The 26,724-nt window shown below is 48.4% G+C and overlaps 1 pseudogene; it reads right to left on the minus strand.

The window, feature by feature from the left end:
• Positions 1 to 82: 82 nt before the first annotated feature.
• Positions 83 to 15,832, minus strand: LOC122710272 (annotated as a pseudogene).
• Positions 15,833 to 26,724: the final 10,892 nt, after the last annotated feature.

A 26,724-nucleotide genomic window follows, 5' to 3' on the forward strand; every position in this document is an offset into this window, starting at 1 on the left:
GTCCGATGACACGGGCTCCCATTACCAGCTCTGGTCTGTTCTCAGAGTACAGCTTACCCTCGGCACACTCTATTGGCAGTGGGAAATTTTCCTTCAGTACTTTATTGAAAGAAAGCAATAAATAATACTGTGATAAAAATAGTTCAAAAGTAGACTGTACGTACTTTGTCACATATTCAGGAAGTTCACCAAAGATTAGTAGAAAAACAGAATGGTAACAATGAATTGTACAAGTAAATTAAAGGTGGAGCCCACATGTAAAGAGACATGCCGTCTCTGTCTACTGAGACATCACTGCATAATAAATAACGCACTGTGATCTGAACGCATCTCTTGCTGGCTTTTGTAATGTGCTCCTGGAAAAGTAAAAGTTACATTTGCTGCTTATACAATCCAAAATGGCTATGTCATCAAAATCTACAAATGTACGCCTAGGTCCATTCTTTAAACATGTTTACAGATATAAAAAGATGCTTTACATAAGAAAACTAAAGCCTTTGTCAGAGCTGCTCTACGCTGTCTGTCTGTCCGGACGTGGCTCCTTCACCGTCCAGCGCACCGGCTCTGCAGCGGGTGCAGCGCATTGCGACTGGTCCCCGAAGAGTCTCAGTGGAGAGAGGGACCCGGGTCCTCAGAGACCAGGTCATGGGAGAGATTGTCATAGTCGTCTTCTAGCCATGCTTTCAGCCCAAGCTTCACTAGAAGCTCACATTCAACACCCAGTACTTTTAAATCGCTTCACTCTGCAGCGAGAAAGCATTTCTTGCTAGAAAAAGTACAGTTTAGGTCAGTCGTTAAAATAGAACAATTGGTTGAAATTAAGTTCGCTCATTTCAGGGTGAGTGTTGGAGAGCTCAGTTACATTCTGGAAGGATAATGCATACCGTGTCATGATGATTTTACAATTGCAGGAAAACCCCTTCTCTCATGGTTTATCATTTAAAAATTAAACAAGAATAATTACAATAAATGCATCATTTACAAAAGCCCTATATTTGTTCATAGGATTTATACAGACAAGCATTACAGTACATTCATTTGAAAGACTAAAATCAGATATCAGAACATGAATTGATCTGAAAGGATATTTATAGCCTGGCTATACAAGAAAAAGTATATAAATGAATTCATAAGTTTACATAAATAGAAGAAACATTAAATTTTAAAACATTTTCTCTATGGTATTCATGAATTTTTCACTAATTAAAAAGTCTGTAATAAAATACCTTAGGGGCCATACAACAACTTTAAACAGATTAAAGATCGCATCGAGTTCAAAATGTCGTCTTTGTCGTATTCTGGACACTGTATAATCACCTGTAGCATTAGTGCGGGTAAACTGGAAACACACACACAGACGAGTCAGTCCTGGGGCGGCGGCTGCTGAAGGTGGCAGGAAGGAGGGGGAGGGCTGTTCCTTGTGGGGTATCCACAGATTGCACCTCACCACTCACTGATAGCACTGAGGCCGTTTCCAAACACTTGTCACTGTTCTGGAGAAAACAATCATCGCCCAGCTCCTACTTAATTTCCTAGAATATGTTTCTAGAATTGGAGTGTAAACACGTGCTTTATTCATTCCATCCTCTGTTCATCCACCCATCCAGCCAGCCAGCCAGGCATCTGTTCATCCATCCATCTACTCAGTAATCCATCCATCCATCCACTCACTAATTCATTCATCCATCCATCCACCCATCCATCCAGTCAGCCAGTCATCTGTCCATCCATCTACTATTATCTACTCACTAATCCATTCATCCACCCATCCATCCATCATCCATCTGTCTATCAATCTATCCATCTATCCAACCACCCATCTGTCCATGCATCTATCCAACCACCCATCCATCCATCCACCTATCTAACCACCCATCCATCCATCCACCCATCCACTCATTAATCCATCCATCCATCTGTTCATTTATCCATCCATCATCCATCTGTTCATTTATCCATCCATCCATCCATCTTTACAAACTTCCTTCCTCCCTCCCCCGATCCCTTCCTTCCATCCTTCGTTCCTCAGAACTTTACATTTTTGTGCAGATTGGTATCTTATTCCTCTTAAGTTTAATCATAGGGTATTTCTATTCCCCCCACAACCTTGCTCTTTCTGATTGCATCCTTTCTCCACTGCAATTTCCAGGAATTACACTGATTCTTTTGCCAAAAATAACTCTGGAGAGTTGTTAGCATCTGACTCCCTGACAGAGCTGTTCTGTTCTATTATTACCATGTTTCAGCTGATACTTTTGTGTTTTTCAGGTAGGCCATTATATCATCTTCAATCACTGGCTAATTTATTTCCCTCTTTCAGCTATCACAATTATTATTGAATTTTCTTGTTCAATAGCACATTCTAGAACTTTCAGAGCATTGATAATTAACAGAGGTGATCACAGCATCCTTGACTTGTCCCTGACTTTGAGACCACTTGTGACACATCACTATTCAGTGTGATTTTGGCCCTTGGCTTGAAATAGATGTTTCCAACTCTGTTTCAAAGCTGTCCTTTTTGGTTTTTAAAGAGTTTTTTAGTGGGAAGATGTTCAGTTCTATCCAAATGAAGTGGGCAACAGAGGATGAGATGGTCAGCTAGCATCACAGACTCAATGGACATGAGTTTGAGCAAACTCTAGGAGATAGTGAAGAACAGGGAAGCCTGGGGTGCTGCAGTTCATGGGGTTGCAAAGAGTAAGAACGACTTAGCAATGGAACAACAATAACAACAGTGGGAAGATGTTGAGTTCTATCCAGTCTCTTCTTCAGCATCAAGTCAAGAAGACCACACGTGGAGTGGAATGTAGGAGGCCATGATTCTCCTGCCCTGGCCTGTAGCTGCCCCCTTTGCCACGCTACTTTGCAACATTTCCCGTCAAGAGACACAGCGTATTTCTGCAGCTTCTGGGCTGGCCTTGTGACTTGGCTTGGCCAACAGAAAGAGGCAAAGTGACAAGCCTCACAGGGCCTTGAGAGCACTGCTCTCTGGCCACTTCCCTGTGAACAATCCCAGGCCAGCCTGCTGGAGGACAGGACTCCCATCATCATCCCTGCCAGCAGCCAGCTTGTCCATCATGAACCACGGCTACCCTTGAGCAGCCAAGCTCAGCTGACCCACCAGCTGACTGTGGATGCAGGACTGTCCCCACTGGAGATCGACCACACATCTAGCCCCAGTCAGCCCCCGACCCACAGCCTGATGAGAGATAATGGGTGGCTGTTTGCAGCCACTAAGTTCTGGGCGGTTCACTGTGCAACAGTAGATAACCACAGAAAGGCTGTTCTCTTTTGGCCTGTTGAACATGAACTGATGTTTACTGTTGTGTCCTGGAAATCATAGAATGAGCCTGTACGTGTGATTGGGCCCAATTTTTTGACATGCGGCCGAGTTGCCAAAAACTCAGCAAATGTGACCAGGCACTCTTTATCAGAATTGGCTGAGACTTTATAAAATCAAAGCCTCATTTTGTCTTATTGCTTCAACAAATGATGCTACTGGGATTTCCCTGATGCTCCAGTGGCTTAGACCCCATGCTCCCAATGCAGAGGGCCTGGGTTTGATCCCTCCTTGGGGAATTAGATCCCACGTGCCACGACTAAAGCTCCCACTTGCTGTGACTAAAAGATCCAGCACGATGCAGCTAAGACTCAGCGTGGCCAAGTAAATATTTAAAAACTGGTGCTGGAGTTGACTTGTGGGAGAGGATGGGGTATGGTCCCTGCGTTGCCCAGGATGCCGGGTTCCAGGTGTGAGATGCTTAGAAGAGAATGAGTGTGATCTCCAGAGTGAGGACACGGTGGCAGACACCCGGAAGTCTTAGGCCCTGTAGACACTGTAGAAAGCTGAGGCCACTTTCTGACTGGGGAGGGGGGAGAGGGCTAGCAACAGTTGGTACCATCCCATAGTTGGTCATAAAGTCTAAGCCGAAAGAAGCTCCCAGAATACTGCTGTCCCTGGAGTTTTGTTGTGGTGGTTTTAAGTTATGTCCTCAAGTTCTGGGGTATTCCTCTGCTCAGAAGGGAACCCAATCTCCCACTCCTTAAGTATGGACCAAGCTTAGGGACTCGCTTCTAGTGAATAGAATAAGGCAGCAATGACAGCATGTAACTACTGAAAAGTGGGCCATCAGAGGCATTTCAGACTCTTCCTCACTCTCTCTCGCACTTCCTGCCCTGGGTGAAGCCAGCTGCCATGCTGTGAGGACATTCAAGCAGCCTGAGGAGAGGTCCATGTGGTGAGGAGCTGAGGCTCCGCCAACAGCCCTGTGAGTGTGCTATCTTGCAGGCTGATCTTCCAGTCCCAGAACAACCTTCAGATACCTGAAGCCCTACATGACATCTTGACGATAACCTCACAAGGGACTCCCAAGCCAGAATTGCACAGCTAAGCCATTTCTGAATTTCTGACCCCACTGAAAGAACCTGAGATAATAAATACACATTATTTTAAGCCACTAGGTGCTGAGGTTGTTTGTTCCACAGCGCAAGCTAACTAATATACTTCTTATGGTGGCTCTGAGTGGTGAGTTCATCCATGTCAACTTGTTCTCTTTCATGGACTCAAGGTTCTGGCACAGTTTTCTCCACTCTAAGATCCCACTAGCACACACCTCTTCATTTACTGGATACCCTACTTAAAACGTATGCCAACCCTTTGCTTGATAAAGAGTGAGTTTGGGTTTCTGAGACTGGTGTTGTACCTGAGAAGCAGGTCTCTGACCAAGGCTCTTCTACAGACCTCTGCAGGAGAAGACCTCAGTAGCTGCCTGACATCTGTCCTAACCGCCCTGTTGTTCATCTCTCACCCTTGTGTAGGGTTGGCGGCAAGCTCAACACAGGATACCCCGTGTAGACAGAAGCCATGTCATGGATAATTCCATGGTGGGATTACATGGTCAGTGAGAAAGCCGAGGTAGTTTGAAGCAGGGGTGGATTCCAGCACTGTCCTCTCCTGATGTTTTAAAACCATCTCATGGGAGCTTCACATATGTGCCAGAGACAGGCACACATGACACATTTTTGGTAATGAAGCACTTGCATGTGGCCAGCACCCAGGAGCTCCCTTCCTGACCCCCAAGGGGAAACCACTACCCCGATTCTTGTCTACTCACAACGCTTCACTCACCTGGTCCACTCTGGCCAACTGGACACCAAACTTGCCTCCAAACCCCCAGATGGAGTCAACCTGCAAGCAGCACTTGGAGAGCTTTGACTGATACTCATGGCCAACAGCTGACTGAAACAGGGGCAAAAGTGAAGCATCAGACACCCACCAGCATGGCCACACTGGACCCGCCCCCCGACCCTGAGGCAGCCTGCACTTCTGGGCGGCATGGGTGACGCAAACAAAATCACTCAACGTGGAAGCCGGCCCAGAGGGAGGTAACTCCATGGGGCATCACAACACCAGGGCCCCCCAGTCAGGTGTTTGAACCCTCTCCACACCAGGCTCCCAAGAAGTCTCCCAAGAACCCCAGCCACAGGGGGCCTTCTGAGGTGCCTGGGTGTGAAGAACCAGGAAGCCAGCCCCAACCAGAACCACAGAGCCAGCAGCCTGCCAGCGACTCCTAAGCCCACTTCCAAGAAGACTGCTGGCAGTGATCACCCTTTTCAGGTGGGACACTGTCAAAGCACGTGGCCCAGAAATCAGGGCACAAACTGCAATACAGATGGCATGCTTCAGGCACACCGCACGTTCAGTGTCAACACCTGCCACATACCCAGCCCGCCCAGGTGTGCAGTGGGGCCTGCCACCGTCCCGCCACCCCCGTCAGGGAAGCAGGTCTGGTGACCTCTCAAGGCCACATGCACACCGAGCAGTCCACCCCGAGCTCCCGCTGTGTGGTCAGCAAGCCATGGCCCATGGCCCACATCCAGCACTGAGGTTCTTTGTAAATAACATACAAAGAACATACAGGTGTTTCTGAACATTGTTCATTTACAGAAAATCTATATCTAACTTCGTGTCAAGACAATACAGGTACTTCAGGAGCCACCAGAGACCCTGTGGTGGCCGGGAAGCTAAAAATATTTACATCCTGAACACTGAGCAGCCCCGTACTGCTCCAGTCGCCCAGGCATGACCCTCAGAGTAAGGCAGCAGGCGCCCTCGGCAGAATGGAGAGTGGTCACGGTCCTCTTTATGGACACTGAGGATGCAGGACAGATGACTGACGCATGACCCAATGCTGGGAGAGGAGGCGGCTCGTCCAGCCTAGCTCCTCCCCAGGGAATCACCCCCACCTTGGCCCCCTCCTTCAATACAGTGAGGGGCCTGCCAGCGCACTACCAACTCCTCTCCTGCTTGTTTATCCGGAACTTCAGCAGCAGCGTTTAGGGTCCAACCCCCACAGGGTCACCACCACCTCTGATAACTCTGCAGGCAGCTCAGGGCGCGCGTTCTTCCACAGCCGGGGAGCAAAGCAGGATTTACTTTCCAGTCTGGAGCTGTTACTTTCTCTCCCTCCCAGGCTGGATTCGATGACCACAGCCAATAGCCGATCAGGAGCACCGTGGCCTCCAAACACCTGTGGCAGAGACTACCCATCTGCAGCTTCAGGGGTCTCACCCAGAAAACATCAGCAAGGTAACATGGAGGCAGCAGCATGCCCAAAGGATCCGCCAGCGTGACTCTTCATCACCAAGAAGTCAGGGAGAACTGTTCCAAAAATATGGCCAGAGTGAAAGCTTAGCGATTCGCCCAACTTTCTTATGATAACAGCTTTCTCCCCCAGATTGGCCTTGTTCTCACACTGACGAAACTCTATTTATGAGATAGTCAGCACCAGGCAGAGCACTGCGGGAAGCAGGGATGACGCTCCGGTCATGAGAGGCGCCCCTCTCTCAAGCAGGTGCTGGCTCACCAGTGTGACAAGCCCTGCCATTCTGGGCTGAGGGCGATCCAGACACAAGGCAGATGGGGTGGAATTACAGAGGAATCTGACCCCAGCTTACACCTCAGCACAGAGTAAAGGCAGACATCTCAAGTTACCCAGCCTGGGAAACGCGCACCCGCTTCACTGCAGATGCAGCACACCTGCTCCAGTCTATTGTCCCCTCTGCAGGGCGGACACAGCCCCCAGCTGATCCAGCCCCCTCTCTGAGTACCAGCAAAGGATGCTGCACTGTTAACAGCTTCAGTCCCACCTACTGAGACCTGCATGTCCTCACCCTGGTGGGCCATGGTTTGACGCCGGAGGACAGGGTCCTCTCTGAAGGTCAACAAGTGTGCGAAGGACAGCAGCACGCTAGGTGGCTGACTTTCCAGCCTCGACGTGAAACAAGGTGCTGAAACTCAGCTCTGGGCTGCAGATGGGAACCACTAAGGCTTCAGCCTGAACTACACGTGACGCCCATTCCAGCAGTCTGGCTGCCTGTGGGCCTCTGTCCTGGTCACAGAGCTGGCCTCTGGTAGGACCTGATCTCCAGCTGCAGGCTTCCCAAAACACCTCCCTCCCCAGCAACTCAGAATCTGAAGAGCTTCCAGAAACCACAGCCCTTCTCGGCTAAGGTCAATTGAGAGAGACTTCCGTCTGGCAAATCTCGTCCTCAACAAGTGGATTCCCAACTTTTCAATGGAAGGGGAGGGCTGAGAGATGACCCTGCTGACCCTGGCGAGGTCAAGCACGCCAGGACTGACACCACATGGGTCGGCCCTTACCTTGTCCATCCTGTCCTGCTCCACGCCAAATTTCCCTCTGTAGCTGCGCGAGGCTTTGGGTCCCATTTCCAGCTCTTTCTCCCTGAGGGTCTGGTGTTCTTGAAACACATTCTCCCACAGCTTGTGGATACTTGGGAGGGAAGAGATGGAAGACGAACAAATCGGTCAGACAGCCAGCCAAGACATGCGTCTGTGCTTTCTGGGAGGACAGACAAGGACGTTATCTCTGCAATCTGTGAGGTGTCGTTCCCCGGTGGCTCCCCAGCCCAGCCTCCCTTGTGTTCACTTTACTGCACCTCCAGCTGCCCCCAACTCCAGCAGTTTTCAGAGTCAGAAGCAGGTTAATGGGGAAAAAAGCAAGTCTGAACACACACAATGAGGCATCTCCAAGCCCCTACAGAACCTGGGGCTACGATGTGGACAGCATTCCACCACATGGAGGACAGCTCCTCGGGGTTCACCAGACATGAAGTGGGAGAGCCAGCTCCGTAAACATCACCAGACGCAAATGGGAGACAAAGCCAACAGGATTGCACCCGGACGACCCTAGGCCAGGAACCAAGAGATGTGGAATATTCAGACGGTTTCTCTCAACATGAAGCACCCTGGCTTTCCATTCAAAGGTGAAGTGAGAGGCTTACAGAACTTAAGATGTAAAAGTCATTTTCACTTTAAGCACTAGGAAGAGCGGGACAGATCACAAGATGCAGCCAGAACCGGGCAGGCCAGGCAGCTGTCACCCAGGGCAGCTGAGGGCCACCTCACTCCACATCCGGATGGCAATCCCAGATGTACGGCTTAGAACACCAACCAGGACTGGCCACCTCCCAAGCCCCTGATGAGCTGGGGAAGAAGGCTATCTACACTTCCCAACAAGAAAACAAGCTACCCTGGAGGTGGCGAGTTAAGACGGGCCAAGTCAGGGACAATCCTTGCTTCGTGCAGTCTCCTATCTCGACCTTCATGAGAACATGAAGTTCAGGATTCAGCTCATGGGATTCAACTGACAACAACAGAATAATCACATTATAACAAAATAATACACATTAAGGAGGGGGTGTTTTTGATCTCAGGTCTTCAAAGACAGCCCATGCTTTAGAAATCTCCCTTCCGCAGAGAGAACAGCTTAAGTGACTGTGTTCCTGGATGAAAACTACAAGGTTGAAAAGCAGACTAGAGAGTAAGAAGTACAGCAGTCACGGGCAATGAGGATTTAAAGTCACTGAGCACATCTTTACACATGCACGTACACAAACACTTACGTATATACATGTCAGACCTCATTTTTATCTACTGTGTAAACAAGGGACCAGACAACGCAGAAGCAGGGCCAGCCCACAGAAGCAGGGCACTCGCGCTACCCAGCGGGGAGCGTGCCCCACCTCACCCCTTCACATTTTAGAATGTCACTGTCACACAAAGATCGAGAAAGTCTCTTACGTGATGTGCTCCTGGTGCCCAGATCCTGGCACGGCCTTGGCCCCCCATCTCTGCTCTTTTTCACTTACGTCATTCTGAAAAGGAAAAGAAAGAAGGAGTACACCCCACACCCTGGATTGTAAAACAGCCCCCCACCCACCCATCCACCCAAAAACCTGGGAGGATCCACTTGAGGAGACGGGAAAGGTGGGCAGACTGGCGGCTCCTACCACGAAATCAGGGTCGGTACTCCCAGTTGTCGGCTCCCCCGTCGTCCCGGTTGATGGACACAGTGTGGCCTGCCGAGGCTTTCCACATCTGGAAGAGCAGCGCTGAGGGTCACAGATGCCAGGAGAGCCCTGCCCAGAGACCCACACAGATGCTCTGCCCGGGACCCCAAAACCCTGGACAGCACAGGGAGGGCAGGGAGCTATGTGCTCAAGAGGTCCACTCATGGGACATCCCTGGGGGTCCAGCAGCTAAGACTCCTTGCTCCCAATGCTGCGGGCCCAGATTCAATCCCTGGTCAGGGCACTAGATTCCTACATGCCACAAATATTAAAATAAAAAAAGGTCACTCATAATCCCCATGCATGAGTGACACCAGAAGCATCAAAATAAACCTAACATGAGAGCAGTCACATGGCAAAAACACAGAAGAAATACTCCTAGGTACAACTCAAATGAGAACATTTTCTGGAAAATAAAATAAGTCCCGTGTGCTACTTCACTCAATGGGAACCTCTCCGACTAAGTCTCTTGACAACAGTGTTGTCCAACACTGGGAATGCGCTGTCACCAATGATAAAGTCTGCTGTATTTTATCACAATTTTGTTTTACAGCACCATTTTGACTTAAAAATAATTACTGGAAACCCTACAATGATTTTCTTAACTTAGACTCTGACAAGTCAATAAATCATTCAAGGGCTGCTTTGCCATCTACTTGGGGAAACGCAGAACACAGAGAATGCCAACTTCTGTGCCGGGGAGCCCTGAGGCAGGCCGCCCAGCCTCCTCAGCAGACCCCTGAAACTCTGGAATTTATCAGCTCAGAGAACAATGACACAGCCTCGCAGCCGGACCACGCTGCTCTTTGCATAACTGCAAAGGCAAAATCTAGCCTTTCAGAACTTCAAAAGAAAGTGACGAGAAGAATGGTTTCATTCTCCCCAGAAGTACTCCTAAAACTGCACACAGGCCAGGAAGAAACTGAAGGCTGTTTGCACGCAACCAGAAGCCCCAACCCTGGTGTCTGAGCTGAGGACACCGCCAGTCTCACTTGGTGGGGCCACATGCTCTGTGCTCTGTGTGGATCCAAACAGGACGGGAGCCCTTCCCAGGCCTGAGACTCCACCAGGCAGGTCCACCTGCGCCCCCAGCACTGCTAGTTCACAAGTCCAAGGTGGTGGCAGGGATGGATCGAGGGGAACAGCTCTGATTCCCAGACTGGACTCCTGCCACGTCACTTGGGCAGGGAAGCATGTGCCACCAGGTGGGCAGGATCAATGCAGTCCCCTGGACACTGTCCCACCGGGACCCTTGCTCCCCTCTGACTAGGTGAAGCAAGGCAGGAAGCGCCCAGACACAAACTGCTTTGGACACAACCTTTGGGAACCGACAGACCGGCTCAGCACCGGCAGGCATAACCAGCGTGCCTGTTCACAGATGGAGACACAGTTCCCCGAAAGCCAAAGGCTCTGCCCTAAGCCTCTGCCTCCCCAAGTCAAGACTGCCCGTGGTACCACACTGGCCTGAGAAGGGGCTGCCCACCCACAGGACTCCGGTTGCCTAGTGGTCTCCTCAGCCAGTGAGGGGACGGTCGGTCATGCAGAAGGACAGGGTCTCCAGGAGATGCACTCCCCACCCAAGGCGAAGGTGAAAGCCGCGTCCTGGCCTGTGGCTTCTCTTTGATGGCGGCACAGAAGTCGCCGGGCCCAATCTCCACCCGTCTCTCCGGAAGCCAGCCTCACTCGTGGGCAGGTGAGCACTGGCCAGTTCGCCCCAGCGTCATGGCCACAGGCTCCCCACCCCCCATGGAACAGGAAGAAGGGGCCAGGTGGCTGCCCAGGGGGAGGTGGCCCAAGTCCTCCACTCCAGAGTCCTGTGGAATCCCCTCTGCTTTCTAGACCACAGGCAACACCAAAATTGACTTTATCTTTCAAACAAGAAAATTTCCTCCCAGAAAGTTATCGTCCCTATCTCTGCAAACCCAGTGTGAAAACACCCGTCACGTTCCTTATCCAAGGGGTTTCCCTGCCTGCCCAGTGGAGCATATGAGCACGCTCACGGTGCACAAACCTTTCTTCGCCAGGTGCAGATGTGAGACACTCACAAAAGTCTGTTGAAAATTCAGTAATCCAATGAGGAATTCCCAGCCACTGGGGAGAGCTTCTGTCTGTAAAACAATTAAGATTAAAAAGTTCAGAAGGATATGTGCTGACAGGCACCCTGGGCAAATCTTTGTGGGTTGAGATCCTTTTAGAATACCTCTGAAATCCTCCCCAACATAACAAGGTTTTATAAAGAAATTTGCATTTCCCTAACCAAAGACTTCAGCTAACTTTCAGCCACAGTGAGAAACTACAGGAAATAAAGAAGTTCCATAAGATTTACAACTGTATGAAGTTTCTTCTTAATGCAAACAGAAATCATTGCTTCAATGGCTAGTGTACATATTTGTTTGCTAAAATCCTGAGAGCTTTCCATTTCTGGTTCATCCTAATTTATTCTGCGATACAGTTCTATTACTCTGGGTGTGTGTGTATATGTGTGTATGTATGTGTATATATATATATATATATACATATACATATACATATATATATATGGCTTCCCCGGTGGCTCAGACAGTAAAGAAGCTGCCTGAAATGCAGGAGACCCAGGTTCAATCCCTAGATGGGGAAGAGTTCCCAGAAAAATGAATGGCAACCCACTCCAATATTTTTGCAGGCAAATTTCCATGGATAGAGGAGCCTGGCAGGCTATAGTCCATGGGGTCACAGAGTCGCACATGACTGAGTGACTAGCATTCTCACACTTTCATATAGATGTATATATGAGAAGCACTCCCCAAAGGGATGGTGACATGACTGGGCTAGAACTCAGAGCAGTGACTGCTATCGGAACGGGAAGAATGGTGACTCGGGGAGCAAAGGAGAAGCAAGCTGCGTCTCTAATGAACAGGTACGGTTACTTCATAAGACCAACACTCCAATTTTCCGAGCCACCAGCTCAGCACCTCTTCCCTAAGACGACAGGATAGCCCTGACTAGACACCGCACTGCTAGACATTACAGATGCCTAGAATCCCCTTGTTCCCCAGGACCAGACTCGTCACAGGCATACACCGTATGTGCTGACGTGTGGCCTGGCGTGCATTAGCAACCAGACAGAAGATGCTCTGCTGGCCTTCCTCAACTCTGCCTTTAGAAATCTTAACTTGTGTAGGTTGCTTAGTACATTCTGGGTACTGCAGTTATCATCCAGCATCTATGAAAATCTTGCAAGGGTAGCTAGTGATAGGCCCAAATCTATAATAATCTATTCCCTCTCAATATTTTTAATTAAAAAAATCATGAAAACAACTCTTTAAAAAATTAAAAGCCTGTTTTATTTTGTTTTTTTTTTTTTTAATCCGAAGATAATGCCTCTAGAACCCTACCTCACACCACACACAAAAATTAACTGGAAAAAATGGATCAAAAAGCTAAGTGTCTGAACTAAAACTATTAAATTCTTAGAAAAAAAAACATAAGCATAGATTTTCATCACCTTGAATTCAACAACAGACCTTAGACGTGACACCAAAAGCACAAGTGAAAACAGAAAAAAACAAATTGGACAAAATTTTCAATTTTTTGCTTCAAAAGACACCCATCAAAGTGAACACTATTTATGGAATGAGAGACACTATTTTCAAATCATCTATCCAGAATATATAAAGAATTCTTACAAGTCAATAATAAAAGGGACAGTTAACCACATTTTTAAATGGGGAAAGGATCTGAACAGACATTTCTCCAAAGACATATAAATGGATGATAAGCTTGTGAAAAGACAGTATCATTAACCATCAAGGGAATGCAAATCAAAGCCGACTTTTGAGATACCACTCCACCCGTTCTAGGGTAGCTACATTCCAAAAAACAGAAAACAAGTTTGGTGAGGGTGTGCAGAAATCAGAAGGCTCTTATGCTGGTGGTGGAAATGGAAAATCAAAGAATCTGGCAGTTCTTCCAAAGGTTAAAACACAGAGGTGCCACATATCCCAGCAACTCCATTCCTAGGTATATAGAAAACTTGTTCACAGAGCATCACTCCTAACAGTCCAAAGTGAAGATAACCCACTATCCTTGTGAAGTGATAGACATGCAGCAGGTGGTCTATCCATTCAATGGAATGTTACTAATATCTGAAGATAAAAGGAGTGAAGTACTGACACCTACTACAACATGGACAACTCTTTAAAAATCTTACGCTAAGTGAAGAAGCCGGACACGGAAGACCATACATTATACAGGCCCATTTCTATGAGTGGCCAGATCTGGTAAGTCTACAGCGAGAAAAAGTAGATAGTGTTGCCTAGTGTTGGGGTGTGAGGGAACATGATAAAGTTTCTGAGGTGATGAAACCACTAACGCTGAGTTAGCCAGCAGTCCACTTGCCCACCCTCTCCAGTGTAGCAGAGGAAACAGGTCTCGCAGGCCCTCTCTCCACACCACCATTACCCAGAGGACTCCCCCCACACCCCTGCCTCCTGCACAGTCAAAGACAAGACCTCTGATGGACAAGGGCCCCAGGACCCAGCCCACTGCAACACAGGGCAGACCCCAGGGCTCCCAACTTTCTCTCTCAACCAGGCGCTTACCCAGTGCCTGCTGCACTGCACGGACCAAAGGCCTGACTCACCAATGACCCCATGCAAGTGAAGTTTTTTACAGATCTGTCACTCAAATGCATCAAAGAAAAGGTCGTGGGGGACACACTACCAGTTACTGAGGGGGGTATAGAGCAGAGCATCAAGGACAATCCTGCACACCCTTCCTCTCTCCCGTCTGGGAACACTTTCCAACACGAGAGGCGCGGGCCAGCCTCAGGCATCAGCTTGTTGCCTCAACCGCAGTCAGGCTCTGCCCAGCGCCAGCCAGCGGGGCGGCGGGGCAAATCACGAGGTCGGCCCTGGCGGGTTTAGCCACTACCGAGCTCGGGGGCCAGGTCGCCACAGAGCCCAGCGGGGCGCGCTCAACCGGGACACCTCGGAGCTCTGCCCAACAGGAAGTGCGTTCCTCACACCCGCTCCCCGGGGCGAGAGGCGGACAGATTCCAGGGTGAGGAAGCCCTGTCCCCCTCGCCCCAGACCCTCTGCAGGGGCACTAAGCTCCCACGAGACTGACTCCCTTCCAGGTGACTCCAGCCCGCACCCTGAGGGATTGTTCCCAATCCAAAGCCGCTCCACTCTGCCGCCGCGACGATCGCTGCCTTTCCACTGACTGACCTGGCTGCAACATCTCCACGTCGGTGCGGGCCCGGGAGCTGGGAGGGAGCCGCCTGCCCGGCCTTCGCGAGACCCCGGCCCCTCCCCCTCGGCCCTCCGCCCCTTGACCTCCCGAGTCCGGGACCCTCTTCTTCCGGTAGGGCTCCTCTCTTTCCCTAGACCCTGTAGGCTCTCCGCCCCCTCCCCCTAACCCTCCAGTCCTGGACGCCTCCCCGGGGCTCCCCGCTCTTCCCGGGACCCTCTGGGCCCTTGGCCCCCTTCCCGAACACTTGGGGCCCGGCCTCTCCCCCACCCCTTCCTCCCGACCCCAAGGTCCTGCACCCCTCCTGGAGGGCCCCTCTCCTATGCTAGACGCCCCCCTCAACTCTCTGGCCCCTTCCTCCCAGATCCCGGGCATCCTCCCCTCACACCACGGACCCTCCTCCCCAGCCCCCCTCAGGACCGCGCGACCTGACCCCTCAAGCTCTGCCCCTTCCCCTTCCCCCAGCCTGCTCCCCTTCTCCGACCTCATTCCCCTCCCTAGGACTTCCCTCAGGCCTGGCCGCTTCCCCTCGTCCCCGGCCCATCCACGTCCCTCAGTCCCGCGGTCCCCGTCCCTCAGTCCCCCGGTCCCCTTCCCTCAGTCCCCCGGTCCCCTTCTCTCAGCCCCGGGCTCCTTCCCTTCCCTCAGCCCCCGGCTCCTTCCCCTACCCCCAGCTCGCGGTCCCCTACTCTTCTCTCAGCCCCCGGCTCCTCCACTTCCCTCAGTCCCTGGGGCCCTTCCCTCAGGCCCGGCCCCTTCCCCTCAGCACCCCCGGTCCCTTTCCCCCAGCCCTGGGCCCCCGTCCCTCAATCCCGGCCCGCTTCCTCAAGCCCGGGCCCTTCTCTCAGCCCCCGGCCCGCCCAGCCCCTTCTCTGACCTCCGCCCCCAGTCCGGGGAAGCCTCGCCCGCGCTCCCCCCGCGCGCGAAACCGCGAGCGGAAATGCGACGAAACCGCCACGTTCTTTCCGTTTCTGGACCTAGAGGCGCCCCGGGGACCGCAGCTGAGGAACCCGCCCGTTCCTCCCTCCGGCGGCTGTCGAGCTCGCTCAACGACGCCCGGGGTCGGTCTGGCCCGGCTCCACACAGCCAAGCCACCGCCGCGCCCGCCGCGCTCTAAGGGGCCCCGCCCCACTTCCCGTTCCGCGAATGGGGCTAGCAGCATTCGGGTCTCCGAGCTCCGTCCCTGCCGGCACGTCCCGCTGACCTGCACATGAAAAGCATCTTTTATTTCTGTTACATTGTGGGGTTTTTTGTTACTCATCTCCCTGCTTCCATTTCCTATCTGTTCTTGCATGTTGCCCACTTTTCTATTAGAATCATTAGCATATTATTCCTAGTTGTTTTAAATTCCCGATGTGATCATACCAACATCTCCACCATGTCTGTGTTTCATTCTGGTGCTGGCTCTATCTCTTAAAACACAATGAGTGTTTTTGTTTTTGGTCTTTTAGTGTGCCATATAATTTTTTGCTTAAACTTAGACATGATGTACCTGTGAAAGGAACTGAGCTAACTAGGTCTTTAGGGTGAGGTTTTATTTTTGTCTGGCTAGGAGAAAGGGTTTACCGAAGCGGTTGCTGTCAGAGACTAAAATTCCCTTATTGTGCTCGTTTATCTATTCTCTATTGTCTTTGGGTTTCCCTTTAGACTTCTTCGTAAATAAGGTATAATACCTTCTGTGTCGACTTTCCTGGTGGTTCAGACAGTAAAGAATCTGCCTGCAATGCAGAAGACTCAGGTTCAATCCCTGGGTTGGGAAGATCCGCTCCAGAAGGACATGGCAACCCACTCCAGTATTTTTGTTTGGAGAATCCCATGGACAGAGGGATTGTAACATTTTCTGTTATCAATACTTCTCATTACATATCTCTTCCTTCCAGGTAAAATTTATAAATTTTTACTGGTCCTTACCTCTAATTCCCAATAGAATCTCTTTTGGGAGCTTTAAAATATATGTTTGATCTGTAGAAAACTAATAAAATGAACAGAAGCTAGGATATCTCAGCATAGAAGTGATAACTATAAAACAAGAACCAAAAGGAAATTTTAGAACAGAAAATTCCATTATCTGAAATTAAAAATTCACTTGAATGTCACTAACAGAGTTTGAACACTGCAGAAGAAATAATGAGTGAAACTGAAGAGAGATTTGATCGATCTGAAGAGCAGAGGTTAAAACAACGGAAAGAAAACAGGGAACAGTCTTGGTGACCTTCGGGACAACACCATGGAATATATTTGGAATTGAAGACTGAAAAGAAATAACTGAAAAAATGAGGGGAAAAAATGGCTGTAATTTTCTGAAATGTAGTGCAAAACACCAACTTACAATTTCAAAAAGCTTAGAAAACCCCAAGGAAACATAAATATAAAGAAAACACCACCTGGACACATCATAGTAACAAAGAGAAAATTTTGTGCATAAAAATTTTATTTTTGCATTCAAAAGACCAATGAATGACAACGGACTTAAACAATGGAGCTAAGAATTAAAGTGGTAAAAGAAACCTGTTGACTCATTGCTCATTTATACCCAGTGAAAATATTTTTAAAAAACAAAGGCAAAATGAAGAAATTGTGGCAAGCCATATACAACAATGGATGTAACTAGAATAAACATGTCAATTATAAGGCTGAGATTCTCCACCTGGAAAAAAGCAAGCTGAAATTATAAGTTGTCTAAAACATGCTCAGTCAGTCATGTCCCACTCTCTGGGACACATGGGTTGAAAATAAAAACCAATAATCTCAACCATTCCACTGAAAGTAGCATCAAAACCATTTGGAAATGCATTTACAAAAGATGTATACAATCTGTACACAGAAAGCTTACAAAATGTTGTCAAGATTAATTAGGTAAGAAAGGTCTAAAATAAAACCATCTCATTGATTGCAGACTCAGTATTGTTAAAATGTCAATTCTTGTCAATCATCACTTTCCATGCAATAGCGATTAAAATCCCAGCAGGACTTTTTAAATTAAATATTTTTAATTTATATAAAACTTATATGGAAACACCAACAAAGGAGGGAAAAAAGAACAATTGGAGGACTTAAACTACCTGATTTCCACAGTCACTATAAACGTACAGTAATCAAGACAACAAGCTTCCCAGGTGGCTCAGTGGTGAAGAATCTGCCTGGGTCGGAAAATCTGCTAGAGGAGGAAATGGCAACCCACGCCGGTATTCTTGCCTGGGAAATCCACAGACAGAGGAGTCTGGCAGACTCCGGTCCATGGGGTCGCTAAGAGGGGAACAGGGCTGACACATACGCACACAATCAAGGCAACGTGGTATTGGCACAGGATAGAAAATGAATAGATCCATGGAACACAATATAGAGTCCAGAAATGGAACATGTACATGGTCAACTGAATTTCAACAAAGGCAGTAATATTATTCAATGAGAAAAGAAAGTCTTCAATAAATGAAGTTGGAACAACTGGATAAACACATGGAAGAAAAAGGAATTTTAATTACTACCACACCGGCCTCTCAAAACTGACACAAAGGGTGGGGCCGGAGACTCCTGGCTGGCGGCTCCCCTGCTCAGTCCGCAGCCCACAGTCGCCCTGTAAGTAGGACCCAGCCTTTTGCCGCTCACCCAACACTGCACTCCCCACAACCTAAGTCCAGCAGAGCGCGGATGTTTAGGGACAGCTGGACCCGCCTGACCCACGTGGGGGCCTCCTTCTCCTGGCCCTTTTGGTTTTGTATGCCAATTAGCCTCCAGCAGTTCTGTTTTCCAAAGGCTTTAAAGAATCTACAGGGAAGAAAAATCTCCAAGAAAGGCTGAATGGAGTGGATTCCTCTAGCTTGCCTGGCTGCAAGAGCAGTAGGGTCGAGAGGAGATAGTCTGAAGTCCGGCATGTGAAAGTCAGACGTGGACCCTGGCATTACCGCAACGCATCACAAGTAGTGATGGAGGAGATCCGAAGCCTATTTGTGACTTGAATTCAGACCCACCGATGGCCATCTCTGTGACCTTCATTCTGTCCACCCACCTGTTCACTGAGGATCTGCTCCAGGCAGGCACCTGGCTACTAAGATGCTAAGAGCAAACCTCTGATTCAACAACTTTCCACAGGGACAGAGCTGCCACGTGACTCTGGAGGCAGGGCTACCTGTGCACCCATACTGTCAATGAGCTTGGGAGGAACAGAAGCTGAGAGCCGGCCGAAGGCGGGCCAGTCGGAGGGCCAGTGATAGCTCAGGAGGGTCGTTGCCCCTGAGAAGGGATCCGGTTCAGGAAGAACCTTTAATGCCAACTCTGCGTGCATCGGACTTCCCAGGTGGCTCCGTGGTAAAGAATCCTCTTGCCAATGTAAGAGATGCAGGAGAGGAGGGTTCCATCCCTGGATCGGGGAGATCCCCTGGAGGAGGAAACGGCAACCCACTCCAGTATTCTTGTCTAGGAAAGCCCATGGACAGAGAAGCCTGGTGGGCTGCAGTGCGTGGGGTCAGCAAAGAGTCGAACACGACCGAGCGACTGAGCACGCACTCAGGCTGCGCTGAACTCGCGGGTGAGATGAAGAAGGAGCTTCTTACTTTCCCTGCACTGATTGAGCAACACCCTGAGGAAGACAAGGCGGGGCCACCGCCGCCTGCTTCCTCCAAAAGCGTGGGTACAGTGCGCGGGAGCAAGGGTATACCGAAAAGCTCCGACGTCTGGCCATCACAGTCCGGCTTTCCAAGTTCCACGGACGACCGCTAAGATTCCTCAGGACTGTGCCTGCCATCAACCTGCGGGGACCTCGACAGCGAACGCTGCCCGGCCGAAAGGGGCAGCGGGGACGGAGGGCACCAGCCTCCTCGAGCGGTGTGCACGCCGGAGTCAGCTGCAGCCCAGGGATGTCCGACCGAGAAGTACCGTGGGCTGAATGGAGGGAAGGATCAGGGTCAGGGCCTGGCAGGGCCGATCCGGGCCCAGAGGGAGAAGAGCCCGCGTTCTCCGACCTGGTCCTAGGCTTGTCTACCTGTCCCTTCTCAAACAGTGTGTAATGGAGATTACACACCCCGTTACTTTGACTTCGTCCTTGTCTGTGATCCTGGCTCTGTGGACTTTTCCCGACATGTCCACGCCTGTTCCCTGCCACTGGGAGTTTTGTCACATCTGCCTTGCAGCCTTTCCAGACTCTTTCACCCTGACGACTTTACAGGAATCGCTGTCTGCCTCAGGTTCCTGTGGCCAGAACTGCCCCGAGGAAACAAAGGACCTTGCCTTGTCCCTGGGGCCCACAGCCCCTGCACAGGGCTCCTCAGCAGGCTGCAGACAGGACTCCCCCTGAATGCGTGGGTGCTGTGGGGTCTAAGATGCCTGCACTAATGCTAGTGTTTGGTCCTGCTCTGAGGGGCATGGGGGTATTGATCTGGGTGGTGGGAAATGTGACCGGCAGGCTGCGGACAGAACAGAGGTAACTGAATGTCAATGCTGAGGGACTGCCCAGGTCCAGAGAAGACTATTTCAAGTTTTCACCTGATGTTACCAAAGATTTTTTAAAAGGTACCATTTATAGTGTTAAAAGTGTCAATTCATCAGGAAGACATCTTAACCATAAATATATTGTGCCTAATAAAAGAGCTTTAAAAATACGTAAAGCAAAAATCAATGAAATCCAAGGGCTATCATATCACCCTTTAATGAAAATGAAAAAGGGTAGTAACATTTATCAGGATTCCCCAGTGGTTCAGCAGTAAAGAATCTGTCTGCCAATGCAGGAGACACAGGTTAGATCCCTGGCCAGGGAAGATCCCCTGGAGGGGGAAACGGCAACCTACTCCAGCATTCTTCCTGGAAAATCCCACAGAGGAGCCTGGCAGCCTACAGTCCATGGGGTTGCAAACAGTTGGACATGACTTAGTGACTAAACAACAATCAATATAAAACATTGATGGACTTTCTTTTCTTAAATACTGTCTTTGAAATTCAGAATGTATTTTTCACTTGCAACACTTCTTGATTCAGAGAAGGTGTTTGAAGTGCTCCATTCCCATAAAGACCTGGTGATTACTCTATTGAACAGCACCACCTGGGCCTCTAGAACTTAGAGAAGGAAGTCCTAATTCCTGTTCTCAACGAGCTCCTAGTCCTTGGGAGACACAAAGAGGCACAGAAATAGTGATGAGGGAAGAGCCTTCAAACAAAGCTCATGCCACTGGGCCCTGGCGGGAAAACAAGAGGAAAAATGGGTCCGACCTGTGGAGGGTCAGTGACCCTAAGGAAGGGGGTTCTGTGATCTGGAACTGAGCTGAAGACTTGGAAGAGCTGTCACAACCCGGGACCCCATGTCCCTAGGCTTGACCTTCACCTCCTGGGCTTTCCTCCTTCAGAATACCTCACTCTTCCTTGCAGGATCTCTCTGTTTCTCATATCTAATTCATATTTGTTAATAATGAAAGATACTCTTAAAAAAAACCAACCTTTAAAACCTTTCCTTAATAATGTGTTATGATGATGACACTTCCTGTCAATGATAAAAAATTAACTCTTCAATTATGATGATACAACAACTAGGATGACTTCTGAAAAATGATGATGTTTCTTCCTTATGCTCTTCTTATTGGATAATTAAAACTAGGTGGATCAATGAATTCATCATAATATATGAAACCAGAAAAGTACTGCAAAAATATGAGAAAAAATGTGTTACCACTCTGGAGAGGGGAAGACGTTCTTCAGTATGACAACAAACTATAAAACTTGCCTAAAGACTGTATAAATATTAAGAATGCCAAATGGAAGAAATCGTGACAAAGATAAAAACAAACTCGAAAAAAGTAGTCAGAACACAAATCACACTTAGAAATGTGATTTCCTTAATCTGTAAGGATTCATAATGAACTAGAAAGAAGATCAACAAGAAAATAGTAGACTTGAACAACATTATAAAACAATTAGACCTAGCAGACATCTGTAGAATACTCTAGTCAACAACAAAATACATTCTTCTCAAGTGTACCTGGAACATTCTCCAGAATAAACCATATACTAGCTCATAAAATAAATAAATTTAAAAGGAGAGCCATAATAGAACACATAGCCTCCCACCACAGTGGAATGAAATTGGAAATCACAAACAGGAAGGAACTGGGGAACTTCATAGCTATGATAAAATTTAAACAACACACTCTCAATTAACCAGTTAGTCAAAGAAGCTATCAAAAAAGAAACTGTAAAGTCTTTTGAGCTGAATGAAACTGAAGATACCACATGCCAAAACTTATGGGATGTAGCTAAAGCAGCTGAAAACATAGAAAGAAATTTATGCCTGTAAATGACTGCATTAAGGAAGAGGGAAAATCTCAAATCGATAACCTAATACTATACAGTGAGACAGTAGAAAATGAACATACTAAAGGTAGAGTAAACAGAGGAAGGAGATAATACAGATTAGAACAGAAAGTAATGAACGTAAGGCTAGAGAAACACCAGAGTCCGTGCTGATGAGCTGTGATGGACCTTGTGGGGCCCTGGTCCTTCTGCTTGCCCAGGACTGCAGTACAAACAGGAAAAGGCCATTCTGCTCCCATCTCCTGCCCCAGGAGGAAGTGGTGAAGGAGGGAGACCAGGTTCATGGAGGGGAAGGAAGCCAGCTGTGGTAGACTGGTTGCTCTAAAAGATGTAATGCTACTTATTCCCTGTCTTGTTTTCACTAGCTGTCAATATATTCCTGAAACCTAAAGCAGGCAGCACAGAGTGGGTGCTCTTATGGTTGTTGAATGATTGAATAAAAGCTGCATGTATTCCGCTGTGTGGCTGTTATAATATTTAGTAATAATCCTCCTAAAACTAAAAATTTCTGATTTTTTTCAAAATTATTACACTGAGCATATTTGAAAATAAAACCATGCATGTTTGCTGATGACGTTAGTAGGTGACTTTCTAGAAGAGTAGAATCTGGGCCAGCCCACCAAGCATATTTTGTCCTTGTAAATATACCAGTGTATTTTTACTGTGACCCACCCACACACACACACTTGGGCACAGGTGCGTCTGGCTTTGGTTCCTAGAATTCGGTACTTTCGGTCTGATGTTGTGGGCCTTTCTTTGTTTCATTTTTCCTGTGAAAAAAACTTTTCATATGATTCATTTATTGATGTTTATTTCTGGCTGCAGTAGGTCTTCATTGCTGCATGCGGGCTTTTTCTAGTTGCAGTGAGCAGGGGCTGCTCTTCAGTGCGGTGCGGGGGCTTCTCATTGCAGTGGCTCCTCTTGTCACGGAGCACGGGCGCTGGGCACACGGCCTCAGTAGTTCCGGCACTGGGGCTCCTTAGTTGCAGTTCGAAGGCTCTAGAGCTCTGGCTCAGTAGCTGTGGTGCATGGGCTTAGTCGTTCCACAGCATGTGAGATCTTCCTGCCCCAGAGATGGAACCTGTGTCCCCTGCATTGGCAGGCAGATTCTGATCCATGGTGCTCCCAGGGAAGTCCTAAAGTAAATTTTAAGAAAAGAATGAGGTTGGGATCCTAGTTTCATGTAGAAATCCTTATCATTGTGGATGCAGCCTCGAGATTTGAGATGGTTTGAAAAAATCAAAATTGGTACTTAATTTTATCTTTTCACCTTCCCTGGAGGCTATCGCATGCTTTCATTTCTTTATTTAGACTACTGATGATGGTGCAAAGCGTCTCCACACTTGTGGAATAACTATTACTTCTATTTTCCGAAGTGCTCTCATATATATTCCTCATTTGAGTCACATATATCCTGGGATGGAGTGCCTGTCTCCTGATGGGGTGGGTGGGAAAGGCCTACTGGGGCAGAAGAGACTGTGTGGGGTGCTGGGAGTGTTCTGTGTCTTGACTGGATGATGGCTACTTAGCTGCATAGTTATCAAAGCTGGAGCAGATACTTAAGAAGTGAGGATTACTCAGGGAATGGTCTATAAAAATAGAAACTATCAAAAGGAATCAAAACAAAATTGTAGGGCTGAAAAGTCAAATAGCTGAAGTGAAAAATCCACACTACACGTGTTTAACTGTGCAATTGACAGGTAGTAGAAAGGATCCGTGAGCTTGAAGATAGGACAAAAGAACACAGGACAGATGGCCTCTGCATGTGCATTTCCTAAAGAAAGCACAGAGTCCCTGGTTTCTCTCTTCTCCTGGAAAGGGAAACAGTTGGAGATCCGTTTGAAGAGTTTGTTGATATTATCAAACAATACAAGAAATAGCTGCATTATGCACTAGCTAGAAAAGACTCGTATATTCATGAATCCATGACCAAAACACATAACTTTATATAAAGAGAAGCCTGTGTGTACTTCCCTCCCCTCCTTGCAGTCTCCTCTGGAGAAGCTGTGAGTGGTGCAGGGGCAGGGCTGTCTGTCCTTGCTGGGTGATCCACTCCTTCCTTCCCCTCTTTACGCCTCAGGCTCATCCTGCATGGGCGTGTCTCCTGCCAGACTCAGGATTCCCAGGCACCAGGTTTCTTGGAGACTGGAATTCAGCCCCTCCTCCGTCAGCTCCTCCCTGCCCTTCCCCTGGGAGAGGGGCCCCAGCCTGGCCGGGCTCCTGCACAGCCTCCCCGCTGTGGTGTCTCTGGGCTGCACCTGGGCCTGCTGCGCTCCCTGGAGGTGCAGACTGGCTGTGACAGAGCTGTCGGGAAGGTGTCTTGCTTGCTGCGGTCCTTCTGTGGCCCCTCACCTGTGAGCCTCGTGACACTCCGGGGCCACCTTCTCTTTCTGTCCCCACTGGCCTTTCTGTATCCTTCTCAGTGGGCTTGGTGATTCAGCCCTGCAACCTCACAGAGACCCGTTTTCTTTCTCTCCTGGACCTTAGGCCCTAGCTCTTCTCCCTTTGAATTCCTGGGAGGCTCCACGGTCAGGCTTCTGTCCCCTTCCCAAAGCCACGGTGCTGAGTACAGGGCTGTATCCACTCCCAGGGGCTGCCCCTCTGCTGCACCCTGATGCCACGGGAGCGCAACCTGCCGTTGTAATCCCCGCCGTCCTCCAGCACCTTCTCTCCTCTCCTCCAGTCTGCTCCTGCTCAGCCATCCCCCTGTTCCTCCCAACCAGCACCAGATGTCCTGTGACATCTCACAATAGGAAACTCCCATTCTCCAGCTCTGCACCTTTTTTCCTGACATTTCACTTTTTCCCCAATCTCCCCACCCCAACATGGACACTACAGCTCCTGTGGGGCTGTCTCTGACAGTTAGGAAGATAACCGTGAGAAGATAAGTGCATTCCCAGGACGGCAAGTATCCGTTGTTATGTTGGAGCCCTTCAACCACCCTCTCTCCCAAAAACCTCAATCACCAGCATCCTGAGAGCCAAGAGCTTGTGAATATATTTGAAAATAGATTATATTAGGTTCTTGATCATGTTCTTACTAGAACATGAGGCTTCCTAGAAGAAATAGATTATCTGGGTTAACCTAGAGAGGTATTTTTTTTTCTCCACACACATACACACACACACACACACACACACACACACACATATAAAAATACCCATGCACTGTTTTGGTTTTTACCAACAGTTCATTCATTTCGGTCTGGAGATTGGGGGAGTTATGATGTCAGGGTTGCTCACAACTGATTCCATGTACTTGTTCTGCCCCATGATGGAGAAAAGTCAGGCCCAGGACTTTGAGAAGTCAGAGGGTTTTATGTTGGGGCCGGGACAGGGGCAGGTCAGTACAGAGCTCTTCAGAATTCTGCAGGTGAATGAGGGCAGACCCTGGCAGAGTATTCACACCTTCAGAGGGAGCATGACATCCTCAGAGGGGGAATGTCATCAGCAGAGGGAGGGAAGACCCCGTGGAAGAGAAGTGGTCCAGACAAAGCTCACCCCCATCCTGTAGGCCCTGGTCTGTAGCACAAAGCAGGGACCTGCATTTCCTGGTTTCCCTGGTGGCTCAGATGGTAAAGAATCTGCCTGCAATGCAGGAGACCTGGGTTCAATGCAGGGTCAGGAAGATCCCCAAGAGGAGGGAAAGGCAACACACTGCAGTATTCTTGACTGGGAAATCCCATAGACAGAGGAGCCTGGCAGGCTATAGTCCATATGGCAGGCTATAGTCCATAGGGTTGCAAAAAGTTTAGCAAGACTGCAACTAACACTATTATAGAAAATAAATATACCATTATTGCAACAATCAGATAATACATAAAGGTTCCTATGAGAAATCTCTCTCCAACACTGTCCTGTTTGGCTCTTGACTGTAGCTAAGGACAGGGAGAAATCTGCCCATGAAAAGATGCCCCAACAAGGTGATGGGGTGACACACGACGTCGCCCATACCATTCTCAACTGCCCCAGGAGAAAGAGTAATGGCGGTTACAATGACTGCACCCTCCAAAGTGGATTCACTTTCATGTCTTCTTTGGGTCCTTCCTCAAAAGGGGAGGATCCCACGTGACTGGGCTTTTGAAAGTATAACTCCTTCACAAGAGAGGTCTGAGAGAAGCCGAGTGGTATTTGAATCTTGTTTAATGTTATTTGATTTTAATTAAAGGGCAATAAGAAGCACCCTTTGCTGATCTAGAGGTGTCTTCCTTATCTGGAAGTTCTCTGCGTGGCATAATTCACAGGAAATCTGAAAACTTTTCCTCTAAGATCAGGAACAAGACAAGGATGCCCCACTCTCACAACGTTTATCCACATAGTACCACAAGTGCTAGCCAGAGGAATTAGGCAAGGAAAAGAGATAAAAGGCATCCAAATAGGAAACAAAGAAGTAAAACTGTCACTATTCTCAGATACATGATATTATATACAGAAAACCCTCAAGGCTCCATCAAAAACTCTTAGAATAAATGAATTCAGTAAAGCTACAGGATACAAAATCAGTATTAAAAAACCGATTGTATATCTTTTATATTAATAATAAACCAGCAGAAAGAGAAATTAAAGAAATAATGTCATTTACAATTGCATCAAAAAGAATAAAATTCCTAGGAATAGATTTAACCAAGGAAGTGAAAGATATGTATATTGAAAATAAGACATTGAAGAAGACACATCTGTGACAACATGGATCGGCCTTGAGGGCATTATGCCAAGTGAAATAAACAGGACAGAGAAAGCAAATACAATATAATCTCTATTATACGTGAAATCTTAAAAAAAAAAATCAAGCTCAGAGATAGAGGGAAGAAATTGATGGCTGCCAGTGGTA

This window comes from Cervus elaphus, chromosome 16 (assembly GCF_910594005.1).
Source record: "Cervus elaphus chromosome 16, mCerEla1.1, whole genome shotgun sequence".
Classification (NCBI taxonomy): domain Eukaryota; kingdom Metazoa; phylum Chordata; class Mammalia; order Artiodactyla; family Cervidae; genus Cervus; species Cervus elaphus.